This window comes from Ischnura elegans, chromosome 2 (assembly GCF_921293095.1).
Source record: "Ischnura elegans chromosome 2, ioIscEleg1.1, whole genome shotgun sequence".
In the NCBI taxonomy this organism is placed as follows: domain Eukaryota; kingdom Metazoa; phylum Arthropoda; class Insecta; order Odonata; family Coenagrionidae; genus Ischnura; species Ischnura elegans.
Window position 1 is genome coordinate 112,879,462 of NC_060247.1, and position 19,685 is coordinate 112,899,146.

The 19,685-nt window shown below is 40.8% G+C and overlaps 1 long non-coding RNA gene across 1 annotated transcript in view; it reads left to right on the plus strand.

Annotated features, from left to right (window-relative positions):
* Positions 1-3,142: 3,142 nt before the first annotated feature.
* Positions 3,143-19,685, plus strand: part of LOC124174122 — a 132,177-nt gene continuing 115,634 nt past the window's right edge. The window contains exon 1 of the long non-coding RNA XR_006868869.1: positions 3,143-3,569. This is a non-coding gene — a long non-coding RNA (uncharacterized LOC124174122). The remainder of the gene's footprint in view (positions 3,570-19,685) is intronic.

Below are 19,685 nucleotides of genomic sequence, written 5' to 3' on the forward strand. Positions count from 1 at the left end.
TACTCCAGGAGTAATAACCTTTCGATTTATGCAATAAAAATAATAGGAAACCACCCTATTATCGTTAGTTTCGTATAATTGAACGTCTGACGAACGTTGTTTTCGGGTGTCAGTTCTTAGGTAAGCGTAAACCTGTTCTTGGGGCGTGACGGGGAAGCAAGCAAAAATTGAAAAAAAGCATGAAGGGATTAAGAAAAAACTCTATGTTTATACCGCGGCGATTTCCATTCAAAATCAGTTGAAGGCTGGGTCGTTTGTTCTATTTGCAAGAAATTGGCTCACAATAGGGTAGTTTCCTTCATCAAAGAAAACGAAAGGCATTGATTGCGATCCGTTACCCACCATTACTGTATTCATAATATACAAATTATTTCGTTTGAGAAATACCGGTTTAGACGAATGGCAATGGTCCATTTTTATCCTCATTTGAAAAGGGCCAGATTGGCGCCCATGCGATGCCACTCCACGTGACGTCACAGGGACCTAGTTTATATACGAGAAGATAGGAGTTATACGTTGTCTGAGGTTACCAATGCATGCATGAGGCGCAGAGCTCAGGGAAACATGTCTTAATAATCACTTATTAAAACTGGCTATGGTCGGAAAGTTTTCTTCGTTCGATAGGGTATTAATAATCCTTATTTAAACCAAGCGCTACCAGCCAGTAGGGTACTCAGCTACCCGCTAGCAGCCTGCGCCGTATCAGCGCTCAACTCGCCTCAAGGTCACCTCACAGTGCGGCAGCGGGTCCCAGAAATACGTCGCACGGAGAGATTTCCCGGCATTCAAACTTACGCATCGCGTTTTCGCGCGCTAGAAAATTTTCACTTTTCATTTAATCGCGAAAAATAGATATCTTCATTTAAAAATCTAAAAGCGTGAAATACGTACTCCAGGAGTAATAATCTTTCGATTTAGGCAATAAAAAAATAATAGGAAACCACCCTATTCGTGCTCAGGAGTGGAAAGCGAAGCAGACCATTCCGTACTTGCGAGTGAATGTTGCGATTAGGCTTCAAAGAAGACGAAGTAAAAGTGTACTGCACCTAAAAGTTCATTGAAATTAAAAGAAAAGAATGTAAAAGATGAGTTTTCCTTTTTTGAAAAATATATTTGATTTGTTTTTGTAAATATTTTTCACACTACCCCATTCCACCCCGTAACTGGAGCAGGACGGAGAAAATGACGGAATTTTTTTCCACTACATTATTGTATTTTTTAAATCGATACATTTCAAAAGGCCTATTAAAAATGTGATGCAATTTTATTGAACCGTTGTGTGCTTGTTTTTTTTTAAATGTTTTAACTCGATGCCCCATTCCGCCCGAGTTCTCCTATGTATCTTTTGGAGCGACACCGACAATATGATCGCAGCATCTCATAATTTTTCTTGGTCCGATAGAAGTGATTAATTAAAAATGAAGAGAGACATTTTGCGGAACGGATTGGTATTGGAAGTGTATTTTCCCCGAACTAGGAAGGACTTTGACTAACCTTTGGTGGGACTCAGTACGCGTATTTCATTTTCGTTTTTTTTGTAGAAGGGCGTTGTTCTAATACTCGCCCCCACACACTTATTGAGGCGGCATGTGGGGCAGTGTCGTAGCCATGGGGGGTAGTTCGGGGGGACCGGACCTTCCCCCCCGAAATATAAAAAAACACCATTATTTTCCTTCATAAAAGAAAACAAAATATTGAAAAATCATGAATTTACAAAACATTTCTTATCAAATGAGGTTTTTTCGATTATGAAAAGTATTAAAATTAGTTTAAAACCCTCTTTTTAGTACCCTATTTTTCAAAAATGTATCCCTGGGTTACGACCTCGCCCGAACGAAATCCATGGCTACGACACTAATGTGGGGGAATAGGTAGATGAAATTACTAGTGTCCATTCATACTTCTCAATTTGCTCATGGTTAATTGATATTTGTGTATTCGCTGTAAAGCTTTTGGTTAATGTATTCGTTCTTCAATCTTCTGTTACTTGGATCTACGCATTCTTCTTGGAGCTAACGCACCCTCCACATTTTCTAATGTCTAGAATTGTTATACATTATATTTTTTAATAACCATGAGACGCTCATGTGTAGTTCCTATTGCATGCTGGTAATTTGCCACCCCGTGCCAAACAAATTTTTGGGTAGATATACGTATATATCTACATAATACCATGCGAGACAAGTCTAGGGTGTCTGGCAGGGAGTGATGAATTACCAGCATGCAGTCAGCAGCAGTCAGTCTGATCTGCAACATGATTCCCTCTTGCACCCCACCAAGGGCGTACTCATGATCAAAACTAGATGGGGGTAAGCCGAGGTCGTTCCAGTGTTAACACAAAAAAGGGTAAGGGAAACAAAATTTCAATAAAATTATAACAGTGCATTATTATTTAAAAAAATTCATTGCTCGAAAAAATATTATTTTAATTATATGTTTTATACTGATGTAAGTCTTCTTGGCGTTAAAGCAAATTTGTTCAAAACTTGCTTTTTGAACTGAATTTACTCTTGATTCTTGGGGAGGGCAGCTGCTGCCCCCCCCGCTGGGTACGCCCGTGCACCCCACAAAAATTATTTGGCGTCACCGAGATTCGAACCCAGATTTCGCGATTGCGGGTCAGGTATGTGTTACTACCAGTTACGACAGTTACTACCAGTTACGCGACCAAGCTACCTTATATCGCGGTAGGTAATGTTTGCGCGGGGTATTGTTGACGACAAAATCGGCAAGTACAGAAGTTGCTGTTGAAGACGCTACTTCGGCGTGATGAAGAGACTGCGTTCCGCGAAGATGACGTCGTTTTGCATTTACCGAGACGCCTCCAATTCGGCATGTATGTAGACTGCAGCTTGCGCCTTCTCCCCGCCCGTGGCGAGGAGTCAAAGGCCTCGCGCCCTCCCGGAGGAATCGTGAGAACAGACCGCCCACGGCAGAGAGCGCCTTCAATCTGGCAACACCGCCTCCAACCCCCCCGCCCCTCCCCCTCTCTAGCTCACTTCACTCGCTCTTTCACTGTGAACGTGTTTTCGCCTCTCCTCCCCCTCCCCCAATTCCTCGTTCCCCCCCGTCCACACTCACCCCCTCCTTTGTGTCTGCACGGGCCAAACATCTCGGCTGCTGACTAACAGTCAGTCGGGCTCTCCGCTTCATCACGGAAAGTGACTCGCACCGAGTTTTTAATACGTGCGTGTGTGTGTGTTTTTTTTGTTCTCTCGCTTTACGTATGTGTTTCAGTGCATTCACGCGTGTTATTTACCCCTCACGGTGACGTCACGCCACGCACTCGCCGTTGGCTCTTCCTTGAGTGGAACTCTCTTACGGATCTGGTTAGTTAAGACCACGCCGTGTCTTTGGACACTCGGGCTTCTTCGGCGCCTTCCACGTTTTGTCCTTCAGTGTGTGTTTGTGTTGGTTAGTGCCTAACGTGTTTGTTCAGCCTCGTTCCTTTTGTTCGTCTCGGCGAAAGTGAACCGTGTTTTTTTCTGTGTGCACCTTTTTGGATTATAACCGGCGTCGGCCTGCCGCCGCCGAACCAGCCTGCGCTTTGACGTTTCCGCGATGCTGAGGTAAGCAATTCACGAACGACTGACAGTGCGTTCGCTTGCAGGCGCTCCTCCATTGCAGCCGATTCTATGTTGTAGTTGTGTTCGCGGTCGCATTTTTCTATAGACTAGCTGACAATAAACTTCAGGTTAGGGCCTCAAGATCAAGAGGGGGCTGCATTCGATTTGATTGTAAAATTAAGATTACACTATCCTGAAAAATTGTGAACTGAACCGGAACTGACCCACTGGAATCACTGAACCGGACACTTGGCGAAATAATGTCCACATGAGTAATAAACAAACATAAAAATGTACTTGTAAAGATATTTTATCATTTCTCATGTAATTAACAAACTTAAGAATGGTAAGTTTATGGCCTAGTATTTGGAATAGCCTTAGGACTCTTTTTATGTAAATCTGGCCTTTGTTTTCATCATTTTTCCGCGATGTTTTACGTCTGACCTGCAGATACTTGCGGAATAGCCGGGGAAAAGTCGTCATCGGAGTTCGAACAGCACGGTTGAATCCCGAAAAAGATGATCACATCTTATAGTCCCCGCGGATTGCTTGGCTAGAACTTGATTGTGTGTTGTAGCCACGTTAATAGGACGCAAAATTCTTTTTCGGCGACGGATAACTCTATTATAACTTACTATGTAATCTTGAAAATTCTTGGGTATGCAAAATAGATACTATTTTACAATTATCTGTATCTCTAATGTTAAAAAAATGACGTCTGCGGAAATAATATATAAGTAAAAGGAAAGTTATCAACTAGAGTTAGAATCAAATGTTGACAACGGTCTCCTTCATGCATCCTGAAAATTTCAAGATGATAGCAGCATAATTTGTGCGCGAATAATCCGTCGCCGAATAATACCGGTCGAGCAAGATGTATGAGCTTTCTTATAAGGAAGAGTTATGCCGCCACGTAAGGTTGTTGGTAAAATTTTCTCGGGTTAACTTCTGGGTCAGTTCCCTCTTCTGCATTTCGACATATGTAATCTTTTGTCGAAAAGATCGCGGATATTATGAACAACTGACACGGGATAATGTCGTAAGGTCCAAGCGAGCAATCTGTAAGCAAATAGACCGGTCGAGCTGGAGGTATTTGTCCTCATTGGTTATAATTCCATTCCTTCGCTTGGACATGAACCGTGCACAAAAATTCATCCGTTGCTCTTTCGAAGGAAACGGCGATACTATCATCTGTTGTTACCAGCTCCCACCTCCTTTTCTGCAAGACTATGCGGAAAAACTCTTGTTTCTCAGAAGATGTGGTGGTGATCTCCTGAATAAGATGGTATTTGTGAATGTCAATGAACTAGGAATACGGAGTCGTTAATTTGTTTAGCGTGGGAGTTCACTCGCCAGCCGTAGTAGACTGCTGCTCCGTGGCGCCCTTCATGTAGTCCCTTGGACGTTCCGCGAATTTCATAGCCTGTCGCAGAAATCGAAAGTTTGGCCAGAGGCGAAGAAGATTTTCCCGCTGACCGATCGTTGGGATGAATTTTTTTTGTTTTCCTGGTCTATCGGTCTGTTTTCTTAGAATCTTTGCCAATCCTTTTACCCGAGGCTTTCATAAACATCGACATATTTAGAATATGCATAAGTGTGTGGATAACTAAGTTAAACAGCTTGATAATATCACAATCTTGCACTATTTATACGTTCAAGTGCATCGTACCATGGTCAAGCATGCATGAAGTTATTACTTGTTACCCATGGCATTTATTTTCTTCACACATATTTCAAATTAGAAGACTACCGGGAAAATTTTCGTGTGACTGACCCAAGCGAATTAATTTATCTGTAACTTCGACCAAAACCCTAGAAAAAAAGTGGAGAATAATGTGAAAACGGCAGTGGCGCCGACTCCATGGGGCTTGAGGGGGCCCGAGCCCCCTCAAAAATTCGTTATGGGTGTGAGGAAAAAATGTGTCAGGCTTGTCGATTTTCCCCGGAGTGTCCAGATATCGAGATTCGAGTTATAAGGTTTATAACGTTGATCATACGACTCTTCTAAAATGCTTAAGAAACTTAAAACTTATAAAATTTCCCGGGGAAAGATCCCCGATTTGGGCCCCCCAATGTTTTTTGTAAGTCGGCGTCGCTGGAAAACGGAAATAATTGGCTGAGTCAAATTTCAATTTGTTTAGATTCGTTGACAATAGGTATCTTGGCCTCCGTTTTCAAACTTGGTACAACGTCTTGTTTCTAAGCGGTGCCGTGTCTTGGCTACTCAGTGCGAATTTTTTTATTCAAATATTGCTACACGCACTACCAGGTTGAGCATACTTCACGTGTGAATGCTTGGTAGTGTTAGCTGATAGAAGCACGTAGACCATAGATTGCATGCTGCTTCATCGTGTTTGGAAGACATCCAAACCTTGATCATGTGCAATGAAGCACGTTGTATATCTTGCCGCCCTTGGCTCTGTGCGTGAATAATGCGTCCCACGTTTCCGCCCTGGCCCATCGTGGAAATCGGCGACACCCGCCGCCGTCTCGGCCAGCTGATACACATCCGGGCGGCGGGCGGTCCGCTGCCCTCGGGAGACGTGGCAACGCCGCACCGGCGATAAGAAAGCGTTGCACAGGTGTGTGCAGGGCATTCTTCTCTTGTTCCGAGTTGTGTTTATCAATGATGTCCTCCCTCGGGTTGTTTAGTGATCACGGCACAGCAGACACACGAGGGACACGAGAAAAGCGCATCATTATGCCTGACATGAGAACTTCCGGCTTTACCTAGCGGAACCAGGTCATGGCTGGTATCAATTTACACGTGTTATTTCCGACATGCTTGACATTTTATGAAATTACCATATTAATTTGTAGGTCGTGTATTCAACATCTACATAATATTCTGCAAGTCTTCCCTAGGGCGTTCGAAGTTATTCGAAGTGAAACCGAGCCGGTGTCTAGCCGGCGACAACCCAGTCATCCAACATAGCGCTGCTCTAAACCGATAACACTGGCAAACAGAAAAGGCAGAGCCGTATGGGAGTACATCTATTTCTTTCTCAAGAAACTTCTCTATTTCCCACGTGTGCCTTTTTCCAAGTATCTTTCGTTTTCCGCCCATTGTCTTCTTTGGTGGCGAAGGGGTAATGTCCTCCTCTGTCCGCCCAAACGGTAGCGGGTTCGAACCCCGCCTTGGTGGACTCAAACAAGACGTAGATATTTGCCAATGTGTGGTTGGTTCCCTGCAAATGCGGTCTTTTTACTCTCCTGGTAGCACGCGTGATTTGATATACGAAATAATTGCTCTTATTATTTTTTATAAATGTCATTTTCTAGCTGTTTTTTTTCCAAATAAAATATTTTTTGATGTAGGCAAGGCTTTGATAACATGGAATGGAATTCGATGCTTAGAATTCTGGAAGAAATTCGAGTTCTCTGCAATGGTCGTAGAATTGTACACAGTTTGTATATAAACCAAGTAGCTGTGCACCCAACGGTGCAGAAGCAAGAAAAAGAAAAGGAGTGAGACAAGGGTGTGCACTGTCCCCCTTAATCTTTAATGTTCATCGAGAAAGCCATCAAGGAGAAGGCCGTGTGTGTCAATATCCACGAAGAAAAAAAATTAGCATAATGCGATTTACTGTTGACAAAGCAGTCATAGTCGACACAGAGAAGGATTTGAAGAAGACTTTGACAAATATGGAAAGGGCAATGGCCAGATATCAGTTGAAAATCAACAAAAAGAAGACTTAGATATTAGTATGCAGCTTTAGAGAGGAGGATAAGACGAACATTAAGCTAGGAAAGCATAAGCTTGAAGAGGCGAAAGAGGTTTCTTACCTTGGACTTACAATACTGAATTAGATTTTAACTGTTAGCTGAATTACCAGCGATGGACGAAGCAAGAAAGAAATAGTCATTAAAATAGCGCAGGGGAAGAGGGCTTTATACAAAAAGTAGAATCTTTTTGCGCCTGATAATACAGGCGTAGAAGTAAGGAAACGATTCATGAGATGTTACATGTGGAGCATGTTTCTAAATGGAAGAGGGGCTTGCACGATGACAGCAGCAGAGAATTCAAGACTGGAAGCATTCGTAATGTGGTGCTCCCGAAGAATGATTAAGATAAAATTGATCGACCGTGTGAGTAACAAGGAGGTGCTAAGAAGAGTGGGAAAAGATGCCTAAGTCTTTTAAAAACCTTGAGCAGAATACGGGACAACTTAGTGGGCCACATTATGAGACATGATGGCCTGATGAAAACAATCGTAGAAGGACAGGTGAAAGGGAAGAAGGGCTAGGGACGTACCCGAATGAGTTACATAGGACAGGTTATAAAGAATGTAAAAGAGAAGAAATACGTCGCTATGAAAAGACTATCGGATATGGGAGAGGAATGGAGAGTTGCGTTGAACCAATCTTAGAAATGTTGACTAACGATGATGATGACGTATTTTTCACCTGTCATTTAGATGAATTGGACTTGGGTGTAATGAAAAAGAGCGCACTTCCTTCAGTGTCTGATTTTTAATGGCTTTGGTATATCCTCTAAATTGAAATGGAAATTTCGAGCACCCACAAATAATTTTATGATATCTGGCACGTTGTGGTGTAAGTTATTAACAGTAATTCATAAAATATATTGTTGCATTTACGCATAGTTTATTTTCGCAAGACTCTATAACTGTTGTTACAAAAACAGTCAAAATGTAGTAGTAACGACGACTTAAATACAGTGAAAATCGTAATTTTTTACAGAGGGAACAATCAAGTATCTCTCTGAAGGAGTTTCCACTTTTCCGGCGAGTGGACTGTGTGAAAAAGCTGTCTGGACTGCCACCAGGTCAGGAGCTGGAATTCCGGTTGTCGGCAGCTCCGACACCTTTTCACGCATATATCTCGCTCATTCAATGACTTCATTATTTATTTGTGTACATATTAATGTGCTATTGGATTTATTCTCTATGAATTCTTTTTATTATCTAATCCCTCAATGGAATGATCTACCTAATTCCCACAATGAACAGGTCTGGTAGTAGGCTTCTGTGAGTGCTCATTGTGGTAATTGAATAAAAAGTGGCCCATTGTACACTCGTTTTTTTTTTATTTATGGAGGACACAATTTAGTCATGAATCCCCAGCGAAATATTGATTTGATGTTTTTTTCATTTTTTCTCGAATTTTATGTTGTGTTTTTTGAATTGAAAATAGCCGTAAAATAGCAACATCGGAGGTTAGTGAGCGGATTGCTGGGCATAATAAACTTTCAGCATTCCCGAACACATTTCATGTTCTGCAAAGCGAAGTTCTGAGACCTAACACGTGAACATTTGCTCCTTATGAAAACGTGCGTGGTGAGCGAGTGCGTTTTTTCGTTTTCTTGTGTCAATTATCTTTTTCCTTCCCTCCTTTTCTCTCCTTTCCTTTGCCAGTAAAAGAGTACGGCCTTGGGGAATTCTCATTGTCCGCGTTAGCAGGAAACAGCGGCGGCAATTGCCGATGGAGTTCGTCGGTTCTTTTGTCATACATAGGAAGCCACTTCATTCTAACCAGGGGCCGTATTCTGTAACTCCAAACCGATCGGTGCGGCACCGATTCGTCGGGTGCGACGTCACACCGACTCCCGGTAAGAAGTCGTGCGATTCTGTACGAACCCGGTCGGTGCGGCACCGACGAGAGGACGGGAGATCGTCGGTAGCCGTACCGACAGCAAAGAGGTGTCGGTACGGCCACCGACTAGTGGGTTTCATGAATTCCCCGGTGCGCATTGTACGTTTTATTTTGTTTTTACCTCATCACCGAGTAAATAATGAGGTTTTCTCCAATGTTATCTTTTTCTGCCCCTTCGAATACGCCTCTATAATTCACTGTGTCATCATCTATATTAATTACCTTGACAGAAATATAAGATAATGGTTAATAAAAATGAGGTTTGCTAACATATAATGACTTTCTCTCATTTATGTTACCGCACTTTCACTCGCTTGTAATAGGCTTTATTTCTCTCTATCATCATTTATTTGCTCCGTTGACATAAAAAAGATATTTTTGATTAAATATGAGTTTTGCCGCAATGTTATCACTTTATATCACTCTGAATAGGCGACTGTTATTTCACTCAATCATCAATTTGGCGTTTCTCTCGGCATAGAAATAATATATTTTTATTTAAGTATGAAGTTTGCCACAACGGTATCAGTTTCTTTCATTTGTAACGGGCAACTATATTTCATTTCATCGTCAGCCATTGATTCCCTTGACGATAAAAGAAGATATTTGTTAATAAGTATGAGGTTTACCGCAATATTATCATTTTCTCTCACTTGGAATGCGCAACTTATACATATGTATTTCACCCAATCACAATTTATTTACTTCCTCGTCATTACACTTCTTTTAATTGCACCCAGCTCCATATTTTTATAACAATTTCCTAACTTGTTCCTCTAATATTACATTTGCATTTGAATCCTACGTTCACGTTCCATGGTATGCTATTTTCGTCTGCTACGGTGCCAATGGCATAACCTTCCGTTGATAACATTTATACGGAACTTACTTAATGACAACTATATTACCAAATCATGAATAAATAGCATTATACGTAACCAATATTTAAAAAAAGAAACTACGATCTCAAGGATAGTTTCAATGTGGTTTCAATAATTCATTCCAGCAACAACAATCTCCATCACATACAAACTTTATTGTGATGTTGTAATATTGTTTCCTTCGATTCTGTAGGTACAGCATTACTACCACACATTATATAAGCATTGTCAACAACTTATCCAATATCGTTTATCTTAATCTAGCAATAAGTCGTAATTTCCGCAAATAAAAAGTTTGAGAATGACGACAACAAACTGTGCCAATGAGTCTTCACTTGTTTTTACCCTTCTCTCATTGGTGGAGACACGTGAAACTTCGGATATATTCGGATTTTCCCTGTTTGGGAAGGAAGGGGAACCGTACCGACTGGTTTGAAACCGACGACCTTACAGAATCGCTGAAAGTGTCGTCGTCGGTGCGGAATCCGTTGTCGGTACGGTTTGATGTCCAGTCGGTGGGCTTGAAAGGGAAACCGACCGGTGCGGCACCGACGAAATACAGAATACGGCCCCAGGCCGAAATTCCCTTCTTTTTGAGAAAAGGAAGTACGATTCCCTCGCGATCTACAATTCTTTGTCTTTTTTGACGAATCATTACTAATTTTTAAACTTATATTAAAATCATGATATTTTCGCAGCAGGACTTTGTCTGTTTCCTTGTATCTCAAATATTTAAAAATACATATCGGGGTAAATTTGGTCATATTCTTGTATTAAAAACGGTCAATATTGACTGTGCTTTACTTTATATAAACAAACTATTTCAATATGACGAAAATAGTTGTAATATCTATAATAAGGACAGATATCCTTTTCCCAAATTACAAAGCCAAATTATTACATTAGGACGTAAATATTTAAAAGGAAAAATATCCTGCATTATAAATTGCGTAATTTTTTAACACATGGTGTAAGAAATTAAAAATATCAGTAGAATTACAATGGTTGATATAGCTTATCTCCCATTATAATAAAATTCTCAAGTAATAGAAACAATTCGTATATCGCATGTAATTCACTGTATCGCATGCATTTTACAATTAATTTTCTTTAGAGAAGACTCGAGGCATTCGAGATGTGGGTGTGGCGAAGAATTGTTAAGGTGGACGGAGAGGAGGAGGAACGATGAAGTACTGGACATGGTGGGTGAGGCGAGGCAGCTTTTAGATGCGATACGGAGGAGACAGAAAGTATGGATGGAGCAAGTACTTAGCGGGGAGGGGATGTTGAAAACACTTTTAGAGGCAGTGGCGCCGACTCCATGGGGCCTGAGGGGGCCCGAGCCCCCTCAAAAATTCGTTATGGGCGTTAGGAAAAAATGTGTCAGCTTGTCGATTTTTTCCGGAGTGTTCAGATATCGAGATTCGAGTTATCAGGGTTCTAATTTTGATCATATGACTCTTCTAAAATGGTTAAAAAAACTTATAACTCACTATATATAAAATTTCCCGGGGCAAGATCCCCGGTTTGCCCCCCCCCCCCAATATTTTTTGTTAGTCGGCATCCCTGGTTATAGGGAAGAATGTTAGGTAAACGAGGGAGAGGTAGGAAAAGAATATCATTTTTTAGGTAGAATGAAAAGGAGTAGGTCTTATTGTGAATTGAAGAGTGAAATGCATGATGAAAGGGGAGGCTCACGGAATTCTCAAGCACTCCATAGAAAACCTACCTTAATCGGTAGAATACTTCAATAAATAATAATTAGAGATAGGTGAAAGTTGCAATTTCATTTTTATTTTATCTTACTTTCAATAACAGTTTATCGCATTTTGTAGCGTCTTTTTTTATTTTCGTAATGAGGTAGATGACGATATAATGTAGTGAAACACAGTTATATGACAAAATATAGAATATTTTAAATAAATATGTTGTAGAACAATAATAAATTAAGGAATAAGACATATAGTGGCGGAAGTGTAGCTTGCCCGCGCCCACTTGTAGTTCGCGGCCGCGTAAAGTCCCAGCCAACTATCAGCTGCCCAGTCGCTCACATGCTTTTAGCGGTTGGTGTCGGCGGAGCATTTCAACTGCGCTCGGCACAAAATGCACGAATTTTGCCGTCGAAAAGGCAAATTTGCGTAAAAATATCATAAAAGTCCAGTCATCGCTTTTATTTCGCATTTATTTGCGCACATCGCATCTATACCGCATTTATCGCATTTGCGATTTTCACGCAAATAATGTAGCAATAGAATGTGAGTGTAATTTTACATAAGTAATTGTTACGTGAAGTAAGTGATTGGAGGAGTTTTAAGTGGCGCAGAAAAGACCTCTTAATGATACTCTCTCATCGTCCGGAAGAATGCGTGGGCCAAGTGTTTTCCATGCCTTCTCTCGTCGTGAGATTTTCCGGGCTGGGAGAGTCACGTGACTGGTGTGGCCCTTTCTATTTCCGTGGCGACGGGGTTATTTATTTCCGAGCGAGAGGTGAACTGGGCCGTGTCAAGTGTGCCACGCCAATGTCGCGTGGGTTAAGTTTAGACGGAGAGTTCTAAAAGAATGGGCCACGATTCAAAATTCTCATCGGCCGCAATCCGCGATTCCAAACTGAAGTGTCTAAACCTGGCGACCAAAAATGGAAGCTTTGGCTGTTTTAGCGGAGGTAGTTTTCGTCTTTTTTTTACGGTTTCTGGGAATATGACTATTAGCGTTATGAATGTTTTATATTACGGCTTCCAAGAAAAACCATCTGAAAAATAAATCTTGACTGAAATAAATTTTTTCGACGAAATTTATGTCTGGATAGCATTCCGTACGCGTACACTTTCAAGACCTGTTTACACGATGCATATTATCACGTGCGAGTTAATTTATGATTTCATGAACTATTTTGTTTGACCGGAACGGAACATGTGCGAATGCATGAATCAAAGTAGAACAGTTTCTATTTTCTGTTCATGCATTCATACTAGTTGGGTGGCTACACTGTGCATTTTGGCATTCATTCTCTCGTTTATACATTTATTGTTATGCATTAACTTTTTTCAGCTAATGCATAGTATTAACAGACCTTACAAGATGACTTCCAAAAAATTTGCTCTCATAAATTAATATTGTTGCGATCGGGTTGGAATAAAATAAATAGTGACGAGGTGCCTTTTAGGGGTAAATTATTCATGTGAAAAAACAGAAAGTGGTGAGATTTACAGCAAAACAATAAAAGCAAGAATTCGGACAACGGCTGTTCAAAACTCTCTATTCTAAATAAGCTTGGAGTGAGTTTAAATATAGATCACTTCTTCCTACAAATGTTGACTGAAATAAATTCTTATCCACCGAACAACGCTTTAATAGCATTCATTCGACTCTAGGGGTCCGTCCGGGGAAATCTTGTTATTATGATGTGGATGGATTTTTTATTTATGGCCGGGGGGATTGTATTTCTTATCTTGTACTCCCTGTTTTTTTTGGCCAAGACTGATGGTGTTCTTCTCGACGTACTTTGGTATCTGGTTTTCGTGATATTTTTGACGGTATCCGTGAGGAAAGCGGTCAATGCCATCAATATTTGGTGAGATGACGTTCAAGAAATATGCTTCTATAAATTAATATTGACTGAAATAAATTTTTATCAACCAAATAACGTTTAAATAGCATTCGGTAGGCTTGTACTCAAGGTGTTAGTCCGGAGACTCCACGCGGGTGTTCTATATTATTTATTTATGGCCGAGAGGATTGTATTGCGTCCCTTGTACCCCCTGCTTTTTGAACGGGGATGATGATGTTCTTCTCGATGTACTGGGGTATCTTTCCTAATAAGCGCCTGTAGGAGATAGTTTTGTATAGTTATCTTCTCTGTATTTTGAATACGTTCTGCAGGAGTTATATCGATTACGTATGTCTCATTCATTCGCAATTGGGTGGTCATTGCGACAATACTCACCTTAGGATCATAGCTATCATTTCACTCGTTTCTGCTTCATTTTTCTTTTCGATTTCTTTCCTCGTGGGAGCGTTTCTTGTGTTTTAATCTTCCTTACTTGATGTGTTTAGAAAATAAAGCGAATTTTTGTTAATTGAGAATTAGGGTGCGTCGCCGGCTTTTGCGCCACTACCCAATCATTTAAATCAAATTATGTAATGGTAATAGAATGATGAGATGGGTATCGATCTGAGTAATTTTAGTTGTTTGAAAACGATATTTATTATTTTGTGTAAATTAATGTTTTTCGCCTTCAAAATAGTCCCCATCAGATACTATGAATTTGTGCCAGCGCTTCTTCCCATCCTCGCAACACTCCTCAAATTCGATCTTTGGGATAGACTTTAGCTCTGTCAGGGATTTCTTTTAATTTCATCCGTGCTTGTAAAACGGCCCTTAAAGGTTCTCTTTATTTTTGGCAATATAGCCGAGACAGAGAAGGATTTGAAGAAGACGTTGACAAACATGGAAAGGACAATGGCCAGATATCAGCTGAAAATCAACAAAAAGAAGACTAAGATATTAGTTTGCAGCAAAAGAGAGGAGGCTAAAAAACATCAACCTAGGACAGCATAAGCTTGAAGAGGTGAACGAGTTCTCTTACCTGGGAAGCCGAATTACCGGCGATGGACGGAGCAAGAAAGAAATACACAGTAGAATAGCGCAGGCGAAGAGGGCTTTCTACAAAAAGAAGAATTTTCTTACAGCTGAAAATACCAATATAGAAGTAAGGAAACAATTCATCAGATGCTTCATATGGAGTATGTTTCTCTATGGAAGCGAGGCTTGGACGTTGACAGCAGCAGAGAAGTCAAGAGTGGAAGCATTCGAAATGTGGTGCTACCGAAGAATGATGAAGATAAAATGGATTGACCGCGTGAGTAACCAGGAAGTGCTAAGGAGAGTAGGAGAAAAGAGAAACCTCCTAAAAACATTAAGCAGAAGAAGGGACAACTTAGTTGGCCACATTTTGAGGCACGATGGTCTGATGAAGACAATCGTTGAAGGACAAGTGGAAGGGAAAAAGGGCAAGGGACGGCCCCGAATGAGTTATATAGGACAGGTTATAAAGGATGTAAAAGAGAATAAATATGTAGCTATGAAGAGATTAGCGGATAGGAGAGAGAAATGGAGAGCTGCGTCAAACCAATCTTAAGGCCTGGTTACACGGTACATTAACACGTACAAGTTAATGTACGTTTGCGTGAATGCTTTTGGTGGACCGGAACGGAACATGTACGAATGCATGAACCAAATTAGAACAGGTTCTATTTTCCGTTCATGCATTCGCACAAGTTGGGTGGTTACACGGTGCATTTTGGCGTTCATTCTCGCGTTCATACATTTAGACATTAACCCGTACGTGTTAATGTATCGTGTAACCAGGCCTTTAGGATTGTTGACTAATGATGATGATGAAGAAAAACACACACGGAGCCATGTCCGACGAATTTGGAGACTGGGTTATCCTTACAGTGTTGTTTTCAGCAAAAATTCACGAACAAGCAATGATGTGCGACTTGAAAATCGCCGAGATCATAAAAACGCGTTTAACCTCAGCGGCTTCCACGGATAAAGTAAAAAAAATAATACAGCTGAAAATTTGGTATCGGGCTCGGGGAGAGTGAAGGTCACTTTAGACTGAGGGTCACATGAGGTTGTTGTGACCTTTGACCCCTCGCTGCAGGAAAGGTTACCATGTACTGGTGTCCATAAACGTCCGATGAAGATTTGAAGTGCTCGATCGCTTAATTCCGCGACGCACAGTGGTCCAAAATCGGAAAAAGCCAGAAAAAAGTCCAAAATGGCTTTTTTGTGAGACAGACTTAAAAGTTAGCGTGCTTACTCATACATGCTTGCCAATTATAGATTGATTTGCCATTTTTCATACATTTGAATCGTTGCTGTGATACAGTAGCCCAAACATGGTCAATTTTTCAAAAACGCGCGTGATCTCGTTTTTCTCTGAAAATCTTTGAATTTGTCCAGGTCGTGTAGCGGAGGCATGGTATTTATGGAATAAAAAACACAATGTTCCTTTGACCGAATGCTTAGGCTTTGTTATCCATGTTTTTTTGAAGATTTTGGTTTACATACGCTTGGCTTTACAAGGCAAAGTGGTGTACCCATTTTTCGCGTGAAATTTGAAGTAAAGTTTCCATAGGTCGTGACGCAAGAAAACTAGGGCCATATTCCAGAGCCTGACTCAATCTTCCTCCGTGGGTCAGTCTTCGATAAAATTCTCTTCAGCTAGAGTTATTTTGGTGACATTTAGTTGCAACATTATCAAAAATATTCGTTTATCATATCTTGTTATGCTCTTGTTAGTCACAGTCTCCCGCTCATCCAAAACTACCACTGTTGAAGTACACTATCACGTGTAGAAGTAATTTTTTTGAGAGGGATGTTTCATTAATTAAACATGAGGCTACGGCAGTGGTTAACCTCCCGATGACATTTACGAAAAAAATTCATTCGCCAAGGCTGTTGTTACTCATGGTCTACCGCTCGTCGGACAATATCATTATTACTGTAATATAGCATCACTCGCAGTAGAAGTATTTCGTGGATGGAAATTTCATAAAAAAACTTGAGGCTACAGCAGCGGTCATCTTGGAATTTACAGATTCAGTTGGAAGGCCTCAAGTTGATAGGTTTGGAGTTTATTCTGAGAGATCTTTGGGACCGGAGTGAGGTCTCGCAATGCCAACATTGCAACGGGGTCGAGGTTGAGTCAGGATCAAGACTTGAGTAACGATCTGGAATACGGCCGTAGAGGACTAGACTGCAGAAGACTGGGACTGGAGACTAGTATGCGCTTCATTGGCAATGATGAAGGTAAATCCCAACCATATGGTGTCCGGATCAAGGAAAGGCGTGTCATAAACGTTTTGTGTGGGAATGCGCTCCTATGTGAGAGGAGGAAGAAATGGTCAATTATTGTGGAAGGTCGCACGAATAACGCCGTAGAGGTTTGCCTTGACGTATCATTGCTAACGCCGAACTAAATAATTTATACGTACGATTAATAAACATAAATTTAGTTCACCGCCGTTAGAATAGTACTAGTAACAGTTAATATTATAGATTTTCCCATTTCTTTGTTTTGTCTATTCAGCTGGGAATCGTCGTCACTCATAACATTGAATTGAATATGGTATGACATTTGAAGGAGACTACCAGGGGAGGATCCAGAATTTTTTTCTGGGGCGCGGGGGACAATGGTATGGCGGGTTTCTCACATTTGAGGTTAAAAACAAAAACAAAATGCAACAATTACTGTAGAAAACATTCTCTTTATTTTGATATGAAAGTTATTAATATTAAGTTAAATGATTGAGGCTACGTAATATACAAAATAAAATGTACGTAATGATAGCCGTATTAACATTTTTGTCTATTTTCTAAGCATCTGGGAGAGGGGGCGTGTCCTCCTAAATCTGCCTATGGAGGCTACAGATAGCTAAGATCTTTTGCGTCACTAAAAAATGGAAGGGGAGGAAGGGTGGAGAGAAATCCGACGTCAGCGTTAGCCTGCTCTTAACAAAAGGCGTCAACGGTACCACGGCTTTACATGCCATCCATGGGACGGACTGCTGTGCTTGAAGTGCCCTCCACAAAGCTCTCATGTTGTGATCGGGCATTCAATGAAAAATCTCCCTCGGGGATTAGACCACGGACCCCTGATGGTGAGAAGCCAACAATCTAGCTTTTGCACTTACCCTTTTCCCTGACTGGGTTATCCTGATGGACATCTATCTATCTTATCGCTCGAAAAAATGCAATCGTCACGCCAATTACTTCAGGAGTATCGTAGAATACCATTTTGCGGCGGAGGTTGTACCAAATGTGAATGGTATTGAATACTGTTTCGTTGTAGGCTATCCAATAGAAAAAAAAATCATCAGTGTTGTCTTAAGGCGTGTTAACGCGATATATTTAACCGCGCGGGTAGATGTGTAAACACATTCTCCATCAAAAATAGCTCATAGTGAACACCAAAAATTGAGAAAATGCACGGTGCATGTCGAGGAAAGAGCCCCTGTTCTGATTTATTATATCTATCCGGGAATACTTCCAGCCGGACTCAGGCGCACAGCTGATAAAGCGCCCGAGGAAACGAAAAATGAATGAAATTCCACTTGAATTTGACCCCTGAACTCCCAATTGCCGGTCTGATATATTTACAAAAATTGTGATTGTAACTAGTAACTAAGTCCAAACGGCAATCTGTAGTTCTGGATTCGAATCCAGTGAGGTAGCCAGGAATTTCGTTCGGGGGGAGGGGGTCCAAAACCAGAGTGGAAAAAAAAATAGGTTACTAAGTACAGGGTTTTAAACAAATTTTAACACTTTCATGATCGAAAATACTTCATTTGTTAAAGAAATCTTATGTAAAATCATGATTTTTCAACATTTTAATTTATTTTATGAAGAGCAGAAATTGTGTTTTTATATTTCGGGTGGGGTCCGGACCCCCCGGACCTACCCCTCGCTACTCCATTGCTCGAATCTCGGCGAATTTCACGCAGAAACGATTTTCTTATCCCTTTCCTCCTCGGTCGTGAATTTACCAGTTTTTACCACTAGCGGGAACTCTCACTCAGAATTATTGCCGCTCTAACCGATAGAAGACTAGTGTGGGTTTTGATTTAGTAGTTTGGCTAATTAATACTTTAAGGCAAATAGCCTTTTGAATTATGTTAGTATTGAAAACTTAATAAACATAGGTTTTAGCTAATGAAATTTTGGTGTTACTGACCCACCTTCACTGCGTTTCTGGATTTAGAATAGTTTTTTAAATACCGTAGATTCGAAGTCACTACTTGGAATTCTGAAAGAAATATGTGTGCTTACTATTTTGAAGTAGGTATGATTTAAAGCTAGCTCTTCTCATTTTTAATTTTGGCACCATAAGTGTTCGCAAAAACTGTTTGTAAGTAGGTGATGTTGTGTCGAGGCGTTTCCCCTCATTCAATGGCTTTACGGGGAGGAGGTAGGGGGGTCAGGAAGTTTAAAAACACAATTATTTTACTTCATAAAAGAAAACTAAATATTGAAAAATCGTGAATTTACAAAAGATTTCTTAGACAAATGAGGTTTTTTCGGTTTTGAAAAGTGTTAAAATCAGCTTAAAATCCTCTACTTGGTACCCTGTTTTTAAAATAAATTTTCCCCCAGGTTTCGGACCCCCTCCCCCCGAACGAAATTCCTGGATACCCCACTGACCTCATGTATGGGAAGCTATTTCATTCCATCCTGACTTCGACTCTCAACGGTTCAACTGGTTCAGTAGGAAAAAAACCTGTTCAGGATTTCCTGAACCGCAAAGCCCGACTCATAGTCATCGGAATGAATGAGGTGTTAGGATGTGTCGTAATGATGTTGGGCGTGTCTCAATCCAGGAACCAATTACTTCACTCGTGTTGCAATTAAACGAGACGAGAATATTTTGTTTGAATCCTCTCTGATCCTCGTGTTCCTCTAATCTTTTCCGAACTATGAGTGGATGTTCCCTTGAATAATTTTAGGCTTTGCTTCTCTGCATCTTCTTTGCCATTTTCAGATAATTTCCGAGAACGTGAAATCCTTTCTCTTCTCTTATGCGACGAATTTCCAAATATTAGTCGTAAATTTTTG